Raw genomic sequence first — 18,867 nt, 5'->3', positions numbered from 1 at the left:
TCTTCAGAGGTCAATGACCAGGTCTCCACCAGCTCCATCTCTCTCCATTTTGAGAATCAATGGGGTTTTAAATCTAAGAATTTGTTTAATATTTTCTAGTATGAGGAGAATTATGTCCTGCTTTTATTCCTCTTCTTATTTCCCCACAAGTTGACATTGAGTAGGAGGGGCTGAGATATGTGCTTATCCTGGTCTTCATTTCACCTCTCTTGTCTATTCTTAACCCCTGCTTTATCCTTGGTTGATTTCACAGAGGGACTTTGCTTTAAGAAAGGTCTTTCTTTTGAAACTTACTGGTTTTCTTCACATTGACTTTGAAATTATCACGGGGACACTGCTTCTGTGGCAGCCCAGGTATTGTCATGAGTTTTCTCTTAGGGGCTCTCAGGAACCAATCTAAAATAACAGGGTTATTGGTTAGACCAGAGGGTTTGAGACAGGCATCTTGGTGGACTAGGTGGACCCCTAGGTTAAACAAGTCTACACATACATCAAGCCACATCCACCTGTAGTTTACTACACATCCTGCGAATGGAGCAATTCAGCAACCTGTCCATGCCTGCTGCAAACCACTCAGTTTGCAGAGGGACCACAAATTGAACATGCAGCTCCAGGACCAATCAGCCAACTGATCATGCATCCCAAGGTCCAATCCCCAGCTGCGGTGACCACTTTCCCCATCCAGAACCCCTTAAAGAATCCCCCTCGACCCAGCTTGAGGCTACTCTGCTTTCTGTCACAGCCCAGGCTCTCTGTAGCCTGTCCCTTTCCTTTACCTAAGTCTTCCTTAATTGTTTAATAAAACTGTTTTGTACTTTATTCTGTGACTCTCACTTGGATTCTTTCCTGCAGGCGCCCACAGACCCACTTTCTTGGGCCCAAGGCCTCCGGTGGAATACCCAACAAGATGGCAGGTTAATATGTTTGAGAGTCAAGAGTAGAGCAGGGTTTTACTTAACATCTTCCTGCCTTCTTTTTCCTGTTTCCTACTGCAGAGGGATGAGGAAAAGGGTCAACACAGATCAGTGGAGGTATCCAGTTATATGCTCCCCAGCACTTCTGAGTTGTTTTGCCTGAGCTATATTGGCAAGAATTTTGTGGCAGGTTTGGAGGGGGCATCAGGATATCATTAAGGAGACCAAAAAATGAGGAATAAGACCTAGGTGTCTGCCTTTTAGTGGATGCATTACCTTAAGAAAGGCATTTCGCCTGAGTTCAGTCTTACCTATGAGTATAATAAGTTTGAGAATCAGATCCAAGAAGCTGTTGGAAAGCAGCCCTGAGTTCTTGGGGAAAAGGGTCAGGGGGAGAGGGCAGCCAGAGATTCAGCCAGCTCTCCCTGGGACCTTGGAGGAGTCCTGCTCTTGCCTGTGACTCTGGAAGAAAACAAGCATTGGTGCTGCATGTAGTGGGCTGGTGGAGAAGGGAATGGGTGAGGTCAGCTCAGTTAACATCTGCACCGGTCTCAGAGGGACTCAAGGGAGAGAGTTGGGATCATGATGGTGCATTGCTGTGGTTGATGCTGAGTTACTGACCTTTGCACTCACATTCTTGGCAGCCTGCCAGGATCCTGCCTCCCAGAAGCCTGGCATTGGTCCCTGGGGCCTCTGGCAACCACTGTTGGAAGGAAATTGGTCACTTCTAGGCGATGAAAAGGGAAGGAACCAACAGAAATTGTCACCTAACATTGTGCTACCTAAGTCAGTACAGTTCCATTTCTCTTCCTTTTTGTGCTCGGAGATCTGGGCTACTTTAAGAGAGGAGTATTTTAAATGGAATAGGAATGAGGTTTAAATCCAGCCTAGAGAAATGCTCAGCTGGAGGTGGATGGAGACAGAATGGCTTCTGGATGGAAGAGAGGACAAAAGGTGGGGATCGATCAAGACCTTACTTCCCCATCTCCGGTAAAACACACATTAAAATCCTCATGGCTTAAGAGATGAGAGAAAGGAGCAGATTATCCCATAAACTAGTCAGAGTCTTCACTGACCTCCAAGTTTGCTGTATTCGAATCCATAATCCTAGTTCAAGCATACGAGGATGGTATTTACCTTTGTTCCTCTGGAACAAATCCATTCCTCTGTTGGCCTCTATTCAAGTCTGTCTTATCACCTGATGCTGTCTTATGCCCATTTGGGGATACTTAAAATATTTTATGGAAATTGAGGATGATGGTTTATAGACTTGAGATTCTGGAGCTAGAACTGGGCCCAGCTGATGCTTCCTCTGTGTAGTAGTTCTGATATTCCCCGTCAGCCTTCACATGGTTCCTCACGGTGTTTGAATGCAGCTCTATTATTGCACAGTTAGAGTTTGTTGTTTGACACCTGTTGTGGGCTGAATTTGTCCCCGCAAAATTCATGTTGAAGCCCTAACCCCCAGTACTTCAGAATGAATGTATTTGGAGACAGAGCCTTTGAAGATGTGATAGAGTTAAAATGAGGCCATTATGGTGGGCCCTGACCCAATCTGACTGGAGTCCCTATAAGAAGAAGAAATTTGGAAACACAAAGAGACACTGGAATGCCAGGGATGTACGTGCACAGAGGAAACATCATGTGAAGTTATAGCAAGTAGGTGGCGATCTGCAAGCCAGGAAGAGAGGCCTCGGAAGAAACCAAACTTGCTGATATTTGATTGTGGACTTCTGGCCTCTGGAACTGTGAGAAAATAAATTTCTGTTGTTTAAGCCACCCAGTCTGTGGTATTTTGTTATGGCAGCCCTAGCAAACTAAAGCTCTTTCTCCCTCATTAGACCCTGAATCAGTGGCTCAGTAGTCATTCAGCTACATGCTTCCTGATCCATGGTAGGCACTTGGTAAATGTTTATTCAGTAAACGTTTGGACAAGTTGTCTAGAGAGGGCCCTCAGAGATCATCTGGTTCAATCCAGGTCTCCTATTTCCCAGACTCATGCCTTTTCTGCCACACAGATGGGGGTGTTGCATCATTTCCCTGAGAGCTAGTTTCCAAATGTTCTCATGTGCTGTTTTGAGTGCTGTTAAAGTAATCTAAACAGGCATCCGTAGCCCCTGCCATCCCAAGTGTTCTAATAGTTCACTCTCACCTGACCTCTACTCCTGGTTCCAGAGGAAAGCCACAGAACATTAGAGCCAGAAGGAATCTTGGAGATTATTTAGTTGAATCCCTTCATAGATAAGTTTTTTCATTCTAAATGTAATATAGTTATATTAGAGAAAATTTGGAAAGTACAAATAAAGAAATCTTTACCCTTACTAACTCTTGGTATTTTAGTATGTTTCCAGCATATGATGTTCTGTATATGATAATAAGCATGGCATGTGAACAAATTTCTTTTGTTTTTTAAGGAAGATTATCCCTGAGCTAACATCTGCCTCCAATCCTCCTCTTTTTGCTGGGAAAGACTGGCCCTGAGCTAACATCCATCCCCATCTTCCTCTACTTTATATTTGGGATGCCTGCCACAGCATGGCTGCCAAGCTGTGTGGAGGTCTGCACACCAGATTCGAACTGGTAAACCCCGCGCCACCGAAGCAGAGCATGTGAACTTACCTACTGCACCACCGGGCCAGCCCCACAAATTTTTGTTCACTTTATAGTCATGTTGCTATGTCATCTTCATAACATTTTTAATGACTGCATAACACTCCCAGCAAGTATATGTGCTCCACATTGCAACTGTTTCCCAAATGTTGGATTGTCTTCGTCAAGATTCCCAAAGTGGAATTAGTGGGTTGAGAATTAAGAATAGCTTTACGTCTCTTGATATCCTTACCAAATTACTTTTAAAGGGTTGTTCCAATTAATTAAATCACTATCACTTTTTTTTTCCAATGAGGAAACTGAGCCCCAGGGAGAAGGAATGAAATGCCCAAGTTCACAAAGGTAATGGTGACACATCTGGAGCTAAAACACAGGTCCAAGATTCTCAGTATGTTTTTCTTTGTGCAGCTCTGACAATGAAGCTGCACATTACTATAGTCCAGTGTCTCTCAATTCTCAGACATATATGGGCCACCTTTATTATTTTTGCTATATCTTGTATCGCTTCTACTATTATTTACTTCATACCTTTTCTTTAAATTAAATTTACAAAACAGATTCTTCCTATGCAATATTATCTGTGAGATTACAAGTTTGATATATTCTTTGATTTTTTTCTAACATGCACTCAAATAAACATAGAATTATTAAAGTAAAAGCTAATTTGTGTTCTACCTAAAATGAAACTTGGAAAATAATGAAACAGTGGAATAAGCATGGACTTTATATCCAGAGAGAACTGGGATCAACTATTGTTCTCTCTCTGAACTCTGTAAGTCTTGCACAAGTGACTTAGCTTCTTTGGTCTCGGTTCTCTGATTTTTGAAAGGAGGATAATAGTATCCACCTTGCAGAGTTAGGAGTAAATGAGCTACTGTGTGTGCCCAGTGCTCAGTGCCCAAGTAAGTGTTCAGTACATGATGGTTATTGTGGTTATTTTCATGGACTTCTAGTTTTTTCCCAAAGAGAGAGTCTATGCTGGAATGCTAGGCTTATTGCTTTCTGCTGACTTATGTGTGTAAAGAAGTTAGTTCCACTTATGAGGATTTGTGGTAGATCCATCATTATTTTGACTTCTCAGTTCCACTACATATTAGCTTTGTGATTTTGGACAAGTTGCTTAACTTTTCTGTGCCTCATTTACCTAATTTGTAAGACAGGGCTAATAGCACATTAGTGTGTGTATGCATGCGTCTGTTTCTAGCTCTGTCCACTAGAGGGCCTGGAAGGAATAGCACCTAGTAGCAATGGTTTATACCTAGTGTCATGGTTTGTGAATACCATTCTCCCATGTAAGGAACCAGGGGTCCTTGGAGAAATGGCTGATTCCAGAGCCGGGGCAGGAAATTTCATCCAAGATGAGTCTGGAACATCTTGTGGTGTCAGAAAGTCAGCATTTGCAAAGCAAATGATATGTGAAAAAGACAGAACTTGAAGGAGCTATCCATGGCCAATTTTGAGACAATATGGGTAACATAATAAATAATGATAGTAATGGATAATAATCCACAAAGATTTATGAATCTTTACTTATATAAATAAATAATTGAATAAATAAATAATTGGGAGAGGAGGAACAGCTCTTATAGTATAGTGGAATTAATGTAGAAGGAATGATGTAAACAGAAAATCACCATTTGGCCAGCACCGCAGTAACGCTTGTTGTAGGCAAGAATCATCAATGGGCTTTAAAAATTAATGGACAAAATTGTGATGAGAAGAAACAGGTTATTCACATCATCTCAGAGTATCTGTCCACAAGATTCTTATTGGTTACAATGGGAAAAATAGTAACTTTACAGTAGAGAAACCTGGCCGACACTCCCTTAACCAAGTGTTCAAAGTTAACATCACTGGTAATAAGAATTATTGATATCGTGGGCCTTCTGATGGGATGCACCAAGAAGGCACATGTACTTGCGTGGTATTTTTGCCAAAAATGCATTATCTGAACTTAATCATGAGGAAACATCAGACAAACCCAAATTGAGGGACATTGCACAAAATAACTGACAAGTACTCTTCAAAAGTGTCAAGGTCATGAAAGACAAAGAAGGCTGGGGAACTACGTTAGATTGGAGGAGACCAAGGAGACAAGATAACTTTATTCAGTGTAGGATCCTGGATTGGATTCTGGACCAGAAAAAGGACATTAGTGGGATGATTAGCAAAATTTGAATACTTGTACATTAGTTAATAGTATTATTTCAATGCTAATTTCTTGGTTTTGATAATAGTAGTATGGTCATGTAAGATATTATTTGAAGAAAACTGAATGAAGGATGCATTGAAACTCTGATTACGTTTACAGTATTTTTTTTTTTTTTAAAGATTTTATTTTTTCCTTTTTCTCCCCAAAGCCCCCCGGTACATAGTTGTGTATTCTTCGTTGTGGGTTCTTCTAGTTGTGGCATGTGGGACGCTGCCTCAGTGTGGTCCGATGAGCAGTGCCATGTCCGCGCCCAGGATTCGAACTAACGAAACACTGGGCCGCCTGCAGCGGAGCGCGCGAACTTAACCACTCGGCCACGGGGCCAGCCCCACGTTTACAGTATTTTTTAAGTCTGTAAAATGACAAGTTAAAAAATACGTTAGATTTCAGTGAGGACAGAATGAGGTAATAAGTATGAAGTGTTTAGAACAATGCCTGCCACATAGGTTTGCTCAACACATGTTATCTGTTATTATAAGAAATTTTATAATTAATAAGTAATATTAAAAGTAAGGAGTAATGTATTATTAGAAGTAATTTATTTCCTAACATTATCACATATTGTAATCTATTTTTTCCCCTCTCTTCTGTGAAAAGCATATTGAGCATGTACATAGTTATTTTAAGAGAGAAAGTTAGATCAGGTTTTATTTTTAGCAGATAGGTGGGGGGTGTCATTTCCTCTAGACAGATTTAGTGGATGTTGCAAGAATTGAGTGGGCAACTCTCATCCAATGTGGTTAGTAATTATGCTACCTGGTGGCACAGTGAGCTTTCCCCAGGTCATTGTCCTTGTTCTCTAGGAGCTACTTAGAAATTCTACTCCGTTCATTTGTTGAAGCCCTACTAGGTGCACATGATAGATCATTTTGTCTTCACAACAATTCTATGTACTAACTGGTGTTTTATTCATTTTAAGAGGATAAAACTGAGGCTCCCATAAGTTAAGCAACTTCTCCAGGGTTGCAAAGTAAGAGGCAGAGCCAGGATTTAGATCTAGGTTCCCCTGACTTCAAGGCTGAGTCTAAAGGTCCAGGTTTGAGAACTATTGATGTAGAGCAGTGATTGTCAACAGGAGAGTGGTTTCCCCCTCCAGGGGACATTTGGCAACGTCTGGAGCTCTCTTAACTAAGGGGGAGGGCATAGAGAGCCTTCTGTTGGCATCCAGTCAGTAGAGGCCATGCAGATGCTGCTAAACATCTTACAATACACAGAAAACCACCCTACAACAAAGAATTATCCATCCTCGAATGTCAGTAGAGCTGCTATTAAACCCAGGTGTAGAGTTTTCCAAGGGCAACATTTTGAACTTAGAAACTTGAGGATTTATTCTTTCACCTAGCAAATATTTACTGAGCGCTGTGCTGGATAATGTGAGGGATATGGAAGCAATACAGTATATTGTGCCACCAAGGAGATTACAGTGTAGAAGGGCAGGGGGTGGAGGCAGGAGAGGCACAGCAACACCTTCAGTCTAAGGCCGAATATGCTAAGTTCAGAGAGAGAGTCAAATTAAGGCTAAGAACACTCACAGGAGGAAGCACTCACATCCGATCATGGGAGGAATCAAGAGAGGTTGTGGGGGGAGGTGGTTTTGAGCTGCGTGTATGAACAAAGTAGAGCTGGTAGGAAAGCACAAGACCTGTTTAGGGAACATAAACAGTCTGGTTTAGGTGCAGCATAGAACATTGGTTAGTGGTGGAGGGGAGTGGACTGGAAAGCCAGATTGTGGTTAGAGCTTTGAATCCAGGCTGAGGACTCTAGTCTTGGTGTCTGTCATAGTGATAGAAAAGCCTTCCCTTCCAGAAGGTTGGTCTAGGCACTAGGGCTATGGGGCCCAGCAGCTTCCAGAGAGCTCTCTCTACAAGGGAGAGGAAGTTTGAAATTGGGGTGGAGTACAGTGAACTTCTGATTTTAAGCACGGAGTTGATGCTCAGTATGTAACAAAGCCGTTTCACCTCAAAGTAGCCTTTAGGGAGCTGGTTCTGTCAAGCAGAAACATACATGGGGATGAGCTCTCTTCTGCATGGTTGTTCTGCTAAGGGCTGGGCCACTTGAACTGTAGTGAAACTGGAGCCGATTCAGAACCAACAATCAAAGTTCTGCTTCCCAAAAGAGGAGGTGTTAGAACTGAGCTTGGTATGGCTAAAGCTTCAAATATGGAAAACCAGGATTTTTCTAGATATTACTTTATCAATAAATAGCATTAAAAATTGTTAGTGGCATGTCTGGTGTGCTATAAAGAATATAAGCAAGGACTTCTTTATCTTCTAGGAAGGTATAATTGCTTTCCACACCTTTACACCACCACAACCAAGGTTGGCCTTGAGGAGATTCATTACTTTTCTGGAAAAGGGATTAGGGGGAAGGTAGGAGAGCAAATCTTTGTTGAGCCAGTATTTTATTTTATTTTATTTTTTGCCAGCTACAGTTTCCAACATTTTTATATACACTGTCTCATTTAACTCTCACAACACTCTTTGACGTAAGTACAGTTTTCTCCATTTTGTAAATGAGGAAATGAGCACTGAGAGAGGATAACTTGCTCCAAATCCCTGTAGCTAAAAGGGGCTACATTTCAATGCATGTTTTTTGTCACATTTTCTCCCTCCTTATTCCCCTTTATAGAAAATTAATCTTACTTACCTGGATTTGGGCTGCTGGCGACCACCTATGTCAGCGTTAGTGGCGGCAATAGAAGGAGGGAAGAGACTAGAGCTTTCATGGTGACAGTTGGTGCTGCTCTAAGTCACTTGAAGAGGGTGTGGAAGGTTTACAGTTCAAGGCTGCTGACTTATAGGGATGGCCAAGGCCTCGGTACTTGGCTGGGCAGTCTGTGCTTGCGTTTTAATGCCAGGCCAGTGTTCCCATTAGAGTGGAGATCAGCAAAATGTCATTGGCCTTGTTAGGTAACGGGTTGGACCATGTGCTTTACAGGACTCTGGGAGGTGCAACTGGCCAAATAACAGAAATAAAGCATTCTTAAGAACATAAGAAGGTGACTAATAACCTGGCAGTAATACTTGTTCCCTCCCATCCAGCCTCCCTACCCCGCAATGTGTTATGATTTCTTCCCCAAGTCTTTTTGCGCATTTGAATTTCCTTGTACCTTGTAGTGACACCGTCTACCTTAATACCTGGCCAGAAAGTGAGTATAAGCATTGGCGGAAGAGAGGATGACATGGTCTGTTTCCACTCTGTCGTCCCCACTCCCCTCCTTGGCACAGTATCAGTAACAGTAATATTCTTGCATTGGAAGTGAGCCTGTTCTCACTCTGTTGACAATTTCCTCCAATTCTGTGTCCACATGAAGTGGGAAGCAGAGAGATCAAGGAGGAGAGGCTATTCTCTCTTGCCCAAAACACTGCCCCTGGAGCACTGGGTTACAACAGGCCTTCTTGTTATTCGTCAGGAAGGTGGCTGTGGCTTAGTTGCTCCAGCCTAAAGGAGAGGGGAGCAGGTTGATGGAAGACCCCCAGGGCTTCAGATCCAAGAAACAGGGTTTCAGAAATAGGAACCACAGGAAGGATGGAGCCTTTTAGGCTGTTTGCCCAGCCTGCTGGGGCTTTTGGCTCCAGACCTTGTTTGGAAACAGTCCAAGGCAAAAGAAGGAGGTACTATGACTTGTAGTGAACATTAAGGTTGCAGAACAGCAGCACTTACTCAACTCTACTCCTGTTCCAGAGACTTTAGGAAAAGTGCTCAACAAAATAGGAGAGGTGAGCTTGAGTGCTGGGTGAAATTTGTGGGGACTGAAAGGATGGTTAACCAGGAAGTCCTCACCCGCACCCTCCAGCCAGGAATGAGAACAGGTGGTGTGACTTTGACCCTAGAAGTGGGAATAGGCAAGGCATGACTCACACCCTTTTTGATTTTTTGTTTGATCATTCTTACCCTCTTGATTTTCAGATTATCCCTGCCTGTTGACACATTGGAAAGGTGATTCTAGACTTTGCTACAGAAGATTTATAAAACACTGGGCCAGGCATTGTGTTTGGCAGTGGAGATTGTCCTCGAGTTGAAGGCTTGAGTTTGATCTGAGCTTGGTCTTATATAAACCACTGGTGTGACTTCTCTCTGGAAAATTCTAACAATGGTATCTGTCCTCAGAAAGCTCAAGAGTAACTAGGTAGATTACATACCCTTCATAAAATCTCAAGATATAAGTGGAACCAAATTTCATAAGTGGTGGTGTTACCGCCCAAGGTGGGGTTATCTCCTCACTGCAAGACATGCCAATAGTCAGGAGGCAAAGTGGTAGGAGAGAAGGGACTTTATTACAGCTTGCTAGCAAGAGGGAAGATGGCTGACTCATGTCCAAAAGAACCATCTCACATAACAAAGACTACAGGCCAGTTATATATGGGGCCAGTCTCTGGGTGGGGGAGATAGCTGGTCTCTGGTTGGGGCAGACATCTGGTCCCATTTCCTGGTAGTCCTTTGTTTTACTAGATATGCATCAGGGAATGGAGCAGCTGCCTTATACCCTGATCTTGCCGGTGTCATTGATGATGGCTATCAGCATAGGCTCTCTGCCTGGGGGTCATCACATTCCTAAGGAACTCAAAAGAACAAAAGTTATCATCTTAAAGCAGCCGGGAGGGACCACAAAATCTGCAGAGCATGTCTGGGCTAGTTAGTCAGAGGTCATTTAAAGTTACAATATGGTTTCCTTTCTACAATATGGCTTCCCTTATGTCAACCTTTTGTAGAGCCAGTATCAGTGGGAGTTCACTGTGCCCTCAGAGTAGCTCTAAAGACTCTGGGTCAGTGGAATTTCTGCTGGGACTCAAAGGTGGGGTAGGTTTGGGTTGGCGGAGGGCACAGAGGAGGGCAGTGCAGAGAAGAAGAGCTGGGTTTTGTTCATTTTTGTTTTCCTGAACTTGTGCAGGGCCTGGCACTTTGTGAGTACTCTATAAATGCTTGTTGAACGGAATGACATTTTTATAACACTTTAACTAGGCCTGAAGTGTTAGAAAGCATGTGAAAGTGCAGTCTGTTACCAGAAAGAAGATTTTACTGATAAATGATCACACATACACATAGAAGCTTATGGGGGTGCTTTGCTTTTCACACTGAGTTGCCATCAGTCCCCTCTGAGGCTGCTCATGATCAGGGAGCTCCTCCTCAGACCTTCCTCCAGGTGTCCCAGTCTGTTTACTCCTCTGCTCTCCCCAAGTCCCCTCTCCCCATCAGTTTACTCTGTCTGGTGTTTCCCTCCATAGACTTGGGGTGGGGTGTTGGGTCCTATGTACCATGGGAGGGGGCTTTGGGTCTCTCAAGTCCATTGATATAAAACACTCCCAAGACAAACAGACTTTCCTCTTGTTAATATTGTCAACTACTTAGAGCCCACTTCCAGAACATTATTTGTGCCAGCACAGTCTCTCTGACTTACAAAAACCCTCTGCTGGGAAAGAGGTAAGGGGAAAGTGGGGAGAAAATATTATTCTGCCACAGCTATTTGGTCTTCCCACTCTATAGTGTACTTAGCAGACATTCAGAAATATTTGTCAATCAATTCCGTGATTCATGTTGCTCTAATAAGCATCATTTACTTGTACTCACATTCAGTGAACATTTGAGCACCTAATGTGTGCCTGATATTTGCCAGGTGGTGGTTGCCAAGAGGATTAAGGGGGGATTGTGTCTCTGATAAGCTCTCACTATAGACATAGACCCATGGAAATCTAGTCCAACTGCCCGATTTTACGGAAGTAGAAATTACAGCGCAGGGAAGTTATATGATTTGTTCAACATCACACTGTCAGTTAGCCTCAAAGCCACAGGACTAAAACTCAAGTTTCCTGACTTGATAGAATTTCTGTCAGTGTGCAGCTACCTGGCTGCTGTATGTGCACATGCGGTGAGTGCTAATAGGAGAGAGAGGACATAAAGAATGAAGTGGGAGCCTCCAACACCTTGGGTTAGCCAGAAGGAAATGCCCAATTCAACCATGACTGCAAAAGGATCATCTGGACATTAAAAATTTTTTCTTTTGTCTTTTTTTAAAACTTTGAGCTTGAAATGAGGAAAACTGCCCAGAAAACCAAGAGCGGAAGATTTTCATGGGGTTGATGAGATGGTCCACAAAAGTCTGAGTTCACCTATATCAAGGTGTTTCTCACTGAACTGTAATGTCTGGCTTAGAATTGGGTTCCCTGCATAACCCAGAGCTCAGTGAGGGCGGGGACCATGTCTGATTCATCTTTGTCTCTCAGGTGCATATTAGATAGCAGACTCTAATATATATTTCTTAAAAAATAAAACTAAAAGAAAATATACACCTACACAAGCATGGGAGGCCTGAGCAGCAGCACAAGTAGGAAGAGCAGTAACCTCAAATCAGCTGAGTGGCCTTTGGCTTTCTGTATATAGGTATAGTGCCCAGAACGGGGAAGCGGGTGGTCCTGTGGCTCTGCTGCTCTAGTTAGAACACTCCCAGAATTCAGTTTCCCCTGTGGTTGACACACTTCACTTGCCCACTGTAAAATGATAGGGGGGTGCAGGGACTTCAAAACACGTCATTTTGGAAATGGCTGAGAGAAGATCCAGGGGTACATGGTTGTTGTTCACAAGTCTTTGAAGGTCTGTTGTGTGAAAAGGTATTAAACTTATTTCAGTGCCTATGCAGAGTAGGACTAAGACTGGTGAGTATGCATCAGACCCATTTTGACTCAGGAGGAGAAACAGCTGACACAGTAAAGTTAGTTTCCTTGGAAAACTGCAAGTTTACTGGCAGAGTTCCAGCAGGGCCTGGAGGTCTGAAAATAACTGTCACAGTGCGTTTTTTTGAAGGTTGTAAGGGCACGTTGAGGCCTGGAGCCCAGGTTTCACACTAAGACCACATTTTATTAGGTATTATAAAAACTGCCCTTTGAAATGTGACATGATGACGCAGGCTGAGCTCTGTCTGACATTTATTTCCAGTCATCGTGGTTGGTTGTGAGTCTCTTATCTAATCTGATTTGGACTTTACCCCCTCTGCCAATCCTACCCCACCTTCATTACGGAGTGTGCTAAGATTAAGTGCATTTACTGATCATGACCACAAAGAGGCAGCGTTGCCCCACCGATGTTCCTAAGACCTCTACCCCGAAGAGGGCAAATCTGAGAGAAGTTAGGATTAGGAAGAGTACAGATGAAGTGAGAAGGGAGACATTTGTGTTTTGTTTTTCCTTTTTCCTGTGAAGTGACAGAGTTGAGGTGAGTCTGAACATTTTAGAAAAGTGTCTCAAACTTTAACGCACTTACCGATCACCTGAGGATCTTGTTTAACTACAGATCTGATTCTCTGGTGGGGCCTGATTTTGAATTTCTCATAAGCTTTTTGGTGATGACTTGCTGCTGGTTGGTGGACCACACTTGAAGTAAGAAAACTTTAGAGGTCATTTAGAGATTAATTTTCACTTCACCCGATTTGTGGATGAAGAGAAACTGGAGTCCAGAGAGAGAATGTGACTTGTCTGTCATATCCATGACTTTATCACATAACTTTTTGCATTTAAACCCAAGCTTCTGACTCTTAGTCCATTTCTCACTTCATTATACTGTGTGGCTCCCTTTACCGTTGTTAGTGGCATCTCATTAGCTTAGGAACCCAGAACTCCCATTTTCACCTCAATCCCATTGGTCTTTGCTCAGTCTTCACTTTGGTTTCTCCCTTACTCAAAACTTTCAGTGGCTCTTCTGTAACCAGAAGACCAAGTTCAAATGTCTCTGTCTAGTTTTCATGGCTGTACAACACAAGGTCCCATGTTAGCAAGCTTACCTAACTGCCCTGTGTCTTAACCCTGTCTTTCTGCTGTAGCCGTCCCTGCCCCTTCCTCTGCCCTGAACATACTGTGTTCAGTCCTCTCTCAGTGGTAGCGGTATTGGCGTGGGCTTTGGAGTTGGATGTAGCTACTTTCTAATCCCAGATCCACCACCGACCTTGGTAAGTTACTTCACTTTCTGAGGATCACCATCCTCCTTTGAAATAAGCCCATACAGTGGTTGAGAGGAGTAAATAAAGTAACATACGCAAACCCACTCTCATTCCTGAAATCTCCTTCAAAACTAGCATCTACAGTGGTGTCTGACACCTGGTTCCCTGTGTTTGTGTTTCTCCTTGTTTCTGTTTCCCTAAGACTTAAGCATTCAAATGCTAAACTGAATCCCACCTGTTTCCTGAACCCTTTCCCAGCCATTCCTGACCTAGTTGATCCCACCCTTCTATAAATTATTTCACCCATGTGTTAGCACTTAATTATGTGCCAGCTCTGTCAGTGAAATCCCTTAGAGAGGCTTGAGGGATAATTGACTGTGTAGTAATTGAGAGGTAGTTGAGTTAAGTCTTTGTTAGTACTCCCTAGGTGTTTGAGCTGCCTTCTCTTTTGTCACTTATTGACCAGCAGTGGCTCCTCCTGCACCAGCAGCACCAGATCCTGCTAGTTTTTGGATACTTTAGGGCTAGCTCTCCTCAGTGTCCTTCCTGCCTCTGGATTTTTGTTAAATTTGTGTTTCCTTTACATTTTATCAGACAGCCCCTTCAAGGATGGGGTTGCTGAAATCTCTTTATGGAAACCCCAAGATAATAACACTAAAGAAGTTGAGCAGGGTATTAATTGCTTCAACAGTCTGGTGACAGGAGTTGTGTACACTTTCCTATTTCATGAAATTTAAAACAGTGTCCGTACTTTCTTATTTCACAAAAGATTAAGCGCAAAAGACCAAGTGGCAAGGGCAAGGTTGTTTAAGGCATGTTATGTACCTCTGACCTAGATTCTGTGAATTATTGATTCAGCTGTACCCGGAAGTGTTTGTGTTTGCCTGTGTGGTGGTATATTTATATCACATGATCCATAATTCCCTCCCTCAGTGGCAATTAGGAGCTCATATCAGGCTTATGACAGTAAAATTTTATGGTGTGTGTTTTTACTGGAGCAAAGGTTTCTCTGATGTCTGGAGAGAAAGTAGACCAGGAGGGCTGGGCACTTCACTGAGTGTCCTGCCTTCTCTTCTTATTGGACAGCAGTCTACTCACTCGTGAGTTTCTCAATGAGGGGATTTTTGGCCTTTCCTTTTCCCTACCATGGGTCCATGCTAAAGTCCAGATATGTTTATCTGTGCCTGGAACTGGCTGCTATTTTAAAAAGAGAGGCCCAAGGACTGGCTTCCTTGCTGATTTCCAGGATTCTAATCTTCACTTTCTAAGATGGTTGCTTCCAACCCTGGATCTGGTTAGAGTCACCTGCAGCACATTCAAAACCTACTAATGATTGTGCCTTATCCCAAGAAAGTGTGAATTCTTTGGTCTATGGTATGGCCCAGGTATTTGTAGTTTTAAAAAGCTTCCACATAAAATATTCAGTTTATAGTGGAGAAATCTTAGTGAAGTGTTCAAAGTTAACATCTCCAGTAAGGAAAGATATTGATATGACGGACCTGATATGATGGACTGACTAGGCATAGCCTCATTTCTGTGGTATTCTTGCCAAAAGTTCATATCCTAAGTTTAATCATGAGGAAATATTAGATAAGCCCAAACTGAGGGTCATTCTAGAAAATAACTGGCCTATTCTCTTCAAAAATATTAAGGTCATGAATGTAAAAGGAAGTCTGAGGAACTGGCCCACATTAAAGAGACTAAGGAGATAAAACAACTAAATGCAAAGTATGATCCTAGATTAGATCCTAGTTTAGACAAAGGACATTAGTGGGAAGGCTGATAAAATTTGAATGAGATCTGTAGATAATGTTCACTGTATTCTATCAATGATAATTTATTGATTTTGATAATTGTACTGAGGTTATCTACAACACTAATATTTGGGGAAGTTGAGTGAAGGGTATATTGGAATTTTGACTACTTTTGGAACATTTTTGAATGTCTGAAATTATGTTAAAGGAAAAGTTAAAAAAAGAAAAGCAAAGAAAAGCAAGAAACTTCCAGGTAATTAGTTTCCGGAGTTGAGAACCACTTCCTTAAGTCATCTTGCCTGGTAATTTCCAGAGTAATCTTCCTGAAAATGCTGTATTGTCCTGTTCCTGAACTTCTGAAAGCATTCCAGTGACTGCTGTCATCTGCAGGATGAAGTTCACTTTCCTTAGGCTGCCATTCAAAAACCCTGTATCATGGTCTCAGTCGGCTCCCTTGATCTACACAGTAAGACCTTAACCTGCATTTTACTTTCTCATGTCTGAATTGATTCTAGTTCTTTTCCTTCTTTCTATAATACCCTTGCCCTCTTGCTCAGCCTCCTGAATTATTCTTCATTGTAAGTCCCATTCAGATCCTGTCTCTTCACTCAAGACTTTTATAAGCATTTCTGTTAGAAGCAGCCATCTTTCCAATCTTTGAATTCTAGTCAGTGGGATGGTGTGGAGTGAAAACATGAGCTCTAGATTCAAAACTATATGAGTCTGAATCCTGGTTCCATCTTTTCCTAGTTCTTGGATAAGGGACACATTAATTAACCTCTTGGTTTTGGTTTCTCATTTGCAAAACAGGGAGAATAGTCCTGATGTCAAAGGATCATGGTGATCGTTAGATGAGGTGCAAACATAAAGGTCCCCAGCACACAGTATGTTCCATCCTATTGTGTGTAGCACAGTGGTGCCCAGAGGGATTGTGGGTGGTACAAAGGCTTTTGTCAAAATTTCCTGCCCCGTGGCCGAGTGATTAAGTTCACGCGCTCCACTGCAGGCGGCCCAGTGTTTCATTGGTTCGAATCCTGGGCGCGGACATGGCACTGCTCGTCAGACCACGCTGAGGCAGTGTCCCACATACCACAACTAGAAGGACCCACAACGAAGAATATACAACTATGTACCAGGGGGCTTTGGGGAGAAAAAGGAAAAAAAATAAAATTGAAAAAAAAAATTTCTTGCAAAGCTTTTAAAAGATGTTTGTGTCTGGTCATCACTAAGATGAGAGACACTCTTGAACTGAATTGAGTGCTTGGGCTTAAAGGAATTCAACCGCGATTTTTTTCCTGGGACCCAACTTAGTAAATAAGTGATCTCTGGATAGAGGAACATAACCCCACAGAGGGAGAGGGAGGGACAATGGGTATCTAAATGGGAGAAAGCTGTGAAGCTTCCCACATCCACCCCTTTCCTCTCAGACAGCATTAAGGAAGTGTGACTCCCTAGTAAAACTCCTTAAACCATGAGTCTTGCATAGCAGCCCTTTTATAATCCATTCCCTGCCCAAGTGATATGGACACAGGTGAGTCAGGTCCCCTATGAACTGAACACTTTACTCGCTTCTCTGCTCCCTCCACCCACACAGCTCAGTGCAGGGTGCTCTGGTTTGGTCCCAGGCCCAGGCCTCTAGTTGGTCTGAGAAAACAAGGCCGGAAAGAGTAGGGTGAGAAGGAAGTCAGATGCCAATAGGCATGGAAAGAAACAGGTGGGGCTGCCATTGTTCAAAGGCCACACGATCTGGGTGTGTTTTATGACTGTTTCTGCATTTGGAGTCTCCTCCCCTTAGTGACCAATGCAGGAACTCTCCCTCCTGCTTCCTTCTCATTACCCTATCTTTCCTTAGTTCACCATTTTTATGGCCAGAGAATGGCTGTGCAAATAGTTGACAATTCAGTAAAAATGACTATTCATGGGGACCAGGTATCTGACTCTGTTTCTTCCCCAAAGACATTGAACTTTTATGAAGGGATGTGTAATTGTGCGTGTAGTGTCAGGGAAGAGGTGCGTAAGTGAAGGGCAAGACAGAAAAGAAAATGCTGACGGTTGAGTCTTGAAAATGGAGGTGGCAAACATCATTCTGGAAGGTGGATTTTATTCAGGAGAGCTTAGAAATCTTAGGGTGTCCTTGACAAGATTAACTTATTAACATGTATATGGGTGGGAGATGAGGTTAAATTATAAGTTGGGTGATGTTGGGTAAATTACTTAACTTCTCTGACTCGGTTTTTTTTTTTATTGCTTTTCCTTCCAAAATCCCCCTAGTACATAGTTGTATATTTTAGTTATGGGTCCTGCTAGTCGTGGCATGTGGGATGCTGCCTCAGCATGGCCTGATGAGCAGTGCCACGTCCGTGCCCAGGATCTGAATCGGCAAAACCCTGGGTCACTGAAGCGGAGCGCGCAAACTTAACCATTCAGCCACTGGGCCGGCCCCTGACTCAGTTTTTTTTAATCTGTGAAAATAGGGATGATATCTCTCATGGGATTTTTTTGTGAAGGTTGTAGCTATAATATGAAGCCCCAAGGATAGTGCCTGGCACATACTGAGTTCTGAGTAACTGTGTGCCACCCTGGTCTTCTAGCATGGAGAGGCATTTTCTAGCTGGGGTCCTGGTAGGCTAGCTGGAGATAAAAATGAAGAGTGTAGAGGGGAAGGGTTGGATAGCAGTAGCTTATGAACAATATTCTGGAAAATGTCTTAATCCAAAGCAGAAATACTCAGACGTTGTGTGGCTTCTGTCACAGTTATTGTCCCTGGGGGTCTGGGAATGTGTTCTAGAATTAAATGGTTTTGCTGAAAGCCAGGCCTAGAGATGGATTTCAGGAGATGTCTTTCAAATAGCATTCATCTTGCTAAAGGAATTCCCTATTGTGGCATGGGCATTACTTTTGTCTCTGTGCTGTCCTTATTTATAAGGTGTAAAGAAAAAGACTGAAGAAGGATGAAACAAGTTAATGAATGTATAAATTAACAGGGCAAAATTAGGACTGGCATGTCTATGAGGAAGTATTTATAAGTTTTAAGTGAACATAAAGGACTTTTTTTTTTAAAGAAACAGACCTTTCCATATAAATATAGCGGGCTGCCTTAAGTAGATATTAGGCTCCATCCTAAAAAGTATTGAAGCAGAATCATAAGAGATGGATCGTATGGCCTTCTTTGCTAAATGGTTAGACTGAGGTTGGACTAAGTCACTGAAGAGAAAGGAGGTGAAGGAGAAGATGGGCAAGAGTGAGAGAAAATGGGATGGCAAAAGGAAAGGATTGCAAAGAGTGTTTACTGAGGGCTCATCACATACCAGCACTAAGTTTACTGCCTTATGTGTCTTAATGTACTCTTTTACTGTCATTTCCTAATGCAGTGAGAGTTAACCTGTGTTACAGCTGAGTAAAGGAGTCTAAGGGAGGTGAAGTGACTCAGTCAGGGTCATCCAGCCAATT

The 18,867-nt window shown here is 42.7% G+C and overlaps 2 long non-coding RNA genes across 17 annotated transcripts in view; one reads left to right on the top strand and one right to left on the bottom strand.

The window, feature by feature from the left end:
• LOC123281330 (uncharacterized) overlaps nt 1–18,867 on the top strand; it is a 222,573-nt gene that overhangs the window by 98,857 nt on the left and 104,849 nt on the right. The gene's annotated exons all lie outside the window — the stretch shown is intronic.
• The window catches only part of LOC123281332 (uncharacterized), a 32,451-nt gene continuing 18,976 nt past the window's right edge, over nt 5,393–18,867 (bottom strand). For 2 of the 3 annotated variants that reach the window (XR_011498604.1, XR_006520768.2), the window contains exons 2-4: nt 8,383–8,690; nt 7,269–7,378; nt 5,393–6,088 (exon numbers count right to left, since the gene is read on the bottom strand). This is a non-coding gene — a long non-coding RNA (uncharacterized lncRNA). The remainder of the gene's footprint in view (nt 6,089–7,268; nt 7,379–8,382; nt 8,691–18,867) is intronic. The other variant, XR_006520767.2, reaches the window with a different exon arrangement.

The sequence above is a fragment of the Equus asinus genome, chromosome 26 (genome assembly GCF_041296235.1).
Source record: "Equus asinus isolate D_3611 breed Donkey chromosome 26, EquAss-T2T_v2, whole genome shotgun sequence".
NCBI classification, from domain to species: domain Eukaryota; kingdom Metazoa; phylum Chordata; class Mammalia; order Perissodactyla; family Equidae; genus Equus; species Equus asinus.
Note: the sequence above shows the minus strand (reverse complement) of the source record. Positions and strands in the feature narration are given on the sequence as shown.